Genomic DNA, 3,429 nt, shown 5'->3' with positions numbered 1-3,429 from the left:
CAAAAAAAAAAAAAAAAAAAAAAAAAAAAAAAAAAAAAAAAAAAAAAGTGGCTCCACCTGCCGAGTGTGGTGGCTCATGCCTGTAACCCCAGCAGTTTGGGAGGCTGGGATGGGTGGATCACCTGAGGTCAGGAGTGTAAGACCACCCTGGCCAACATGGTGAAACCCCATCTCTATGAAAAACACAAAAATTAGCCGGGCGTGGTGGTGTATGCTTGTGATCCCAGCTACTCGGAAGGCTAAGGCAGCAGAATCACTTGAACCGGGGAAGCGGAGGTTGCAGTGAGCTGAGATCATGCCACTGCACTCCAGCCTGGGCAACAGAGCAAGAATCCATCTCAATAAATAAATAAATAAATAAATAAATAAATAAATAAATAAATAAAGTGGCTTCCTGGATCCAGGTGATAGTTGTCATGAAAAAAAGGCAGCCCAGAGTTGTCACTTCTTTTGGTACTTCAAACAGCCAGAAATCTAGCTTTATATATGAAATCTCCCCTTTACGAGAACATCAATTTCATGAAGACAGTAATGACTATTTTATTCATTAATGTATTCCCACTGATTAGAATTGTCATTTTGAATTTCTGATTTAAAAATAATCACAATTGAAAATCACTAATAAATAATGTATCCTTTTAGAGCCCCCTCTAACTAAAAGAAAGTGGGTTACAGCCAATCATTTTCAGAATCTCCATTACGTAGCCCCTAGTTCAGATCACCTGCAACCAGACACGTAATAAATGTGTTCCGGGCTGAGAGAAGAGATACGACTACTACTTTCAGCCCAAACAGTCCATGGAGCCTCCTCTCCCCTGTCACAGCCTGAAGATAGGAATCCAGTGAGCTGCAGATTTGTTACCAAGTTTATAAATGCCAAGGAGACAGCTCTCCAGCAAAAGAATGACTCAGTAGACACGTTGCAGATAAATAATGTATGAAACCACTTCTATTTTAATAGCACTTTGCGGTGACACTAATATTGATGAAAATGTTGGCATGTATTAGATGGCGTTATATTCAGTGAGAGATGAGGTTTGGCAGGCACTGGACCACTTCCAACCATAATCCAAGCCAGAGATGTGATATACACCAATTCTTAGCCGATGGTTGGTCCCTGTATGAAATCGGCTGCTAGGAAAAATAAGACCAACACTTGACCAGGGCAGATATCTTGTGGCCATTTGTCTTGGTCAGCTTGTACTACCATAACAAAATACCACAGAATGGGTGGCTTAAAAAAACAAATTTATTTTCTCACCGTTTGGAAGCTAGAAGTCTGAGATTAGGATGACAACATGGTGAAGTTTTGTGCCTTCTCACTGTGTCGCCATGAGGGGTGGGGGTGGCGATGGGGTAGGAGAGAGAGAGAGAGATTGAATCTTCCTCTTCCTATAAGACCACAGTCCTATTGAAATAGGGCCCCACCCTTATGACCTCATTTTACCGTAATAACCTCCTAGACCCTATCTTTAGATACAGTCACACTGGGGGGTTAGGGCTTCAACATATGAATTCTGGGGGACATAATTTAATCCATAGCAAAAGTGATGCCCAGGCAAGGTGCAGTGGCTCACGCCTGTAATCCCAGGATTTTGGGAGGCAGAGGCAGGTGGATCACTTGACGTCAGGAGTCAAGACCAGCCTGACCAACATGGTGAAATCCTGTCTCTACTAAAAATATAAAAATTAGCCAGCCATAGTGGCACATGCCTGTAATCCCAGCTACTTGGGAGACTGACGCATAAGAGTCGCTTGAACCCGGGAGGTGGAGGCTGCAGTGAGTTGAGATCGTGCCACTGCACTCCAGCCTGGGTGACAGAGCGGACTCTGTCTCAAAAAAAAAAAAAAAAAAAAAAAGAAAGAAAGAAAAAAAGAAAAAATCTTTCCCAAGCTCTCTTCCACTCCAGAGGTTGAAAAAGTTAAACAGTCATTTTCCCAGTCTCTTCTGGAGTTGGCAGTGGTCATGAAAAACACAATAATGCATGAGTGGAATTCTCCTGGGGAGACAAAGGGGATTCTGGAAAGAAAATGTGCTTTCCTGATAAAAGGAGCAGACATGACCAGTCCACACCATCAGTTTCTCTCCCTTCCTCTCTTGAATCAGGATGTAATATCTACGACCTTTGCAGCCATTTTAAAACCAAGAGGCACAAGAGAAAAGTTCTGCAGTGACAACAGCCTTGATGTCACTGAGCCTCGAACCCAAATGCTAGTAGTAGTTGCCCGTATTCAGAATGGCTAAGAACAAATAAATGCCTGTTTGTATACGACTCTGGAAGCTGGATGTTTTGCTAGACACAAATGAATGTGCTGTGATACTTAGCCTCTGTGTGTGTCTGTGACATCATCTATATAATGGGAATGATAACAGTATCTACTGTTGTTGTGGGAGATGAGGGCTTTAATGAGAAGCTCTTCAAAGTATTGAAATAGAGATTGGCACATAGTAAATCCTCAACACTAGCACTGTTATGTAGTAATGCAAAATACATTTATTTATACTGTTTTTTACACTCCTAAAATCATCACAAATAATTCTCAAATAAATGCAAACAAGAAGCTAAAGGAAATAGAGACAGATATGTGGGGGGAAAAAAAATAGCAGCAGATTTAGAGTCAGGAGACCCAGGTTCAGAATATCTGATAATAAGGAAACGATCATGTAAACAAAGGCGCATCCACCCCTTGAACTGCTTATGCACCCATTTAAAATGCATAAAAAGACCATGCAAGGACATGAGGAAAAGCACACTCTAACACGTTAAACAACAGAACACAGAACACAGATACACAAATTCAAAAGATAATCCCAATCCTGTAAAAGAAAAGAAAAAAGTGAAAATGAAAAGAAACAACCCAAAAAGGTAATCTATAAGTGTATAGATAACGTTTTTCTCCTATGATATTCTGAATTCTCCAAATTTCCAGTTTAAAAAAATACATAATTGCATAATTTAAAATTTTAATAATTTCAAACTTTCTCTTTTATAGTTTCCCATATATTCAAACTTATTTGCAATAAATTCATACTGCATATATAAGAAGAAAAGTAAGTTTTTAAAATAAGAAAATATGGCCAGGTGTGGTGGCTCATACCTGTAATCCCAGCACTTTGGGAGGCTGAGGCAGGTGGATCACTTGAGGTCAAGAGTTCCAGAGCAGCCTGGCCGACAAGGCAAAACCCCATCTCCACTAAAAATTCAAAAACTAGTCAGGCATGGTGGTGCACGTCTGTAACTCTAGCTACTCAGGAACCTGAAGCAGGAGAATCGCTTGAACTCGAGAGGTAGAGGTTGCAGTGAGCCGAGATCACACCATTACACTCCAGCCTGGGTGACAGAGTGAGACTGTCTCAGGAAAAAAAAAAAAAAAAAGTGCTGACCAGAGACAGTGAAATCTGACCAGTCTTAGGAGCACTGCAGGACC

Source organism: Theropithecus gelada, chromosome 6 (genome assembly GCF_003255815.1).
Source record: "Theropithecus gelada isolate Dixy chromosome 6, Tgel_1.0, whole genome shotgun sequence".
Lineage (NCBI taxonomy): Eukaryota > Metazoa > Chordata > Mammalia > Primates > Cercopithecidae > Theropithecus > Theropithecus gelada.
Note: the sequence above shows the minus strand (reverse complement) of the source record.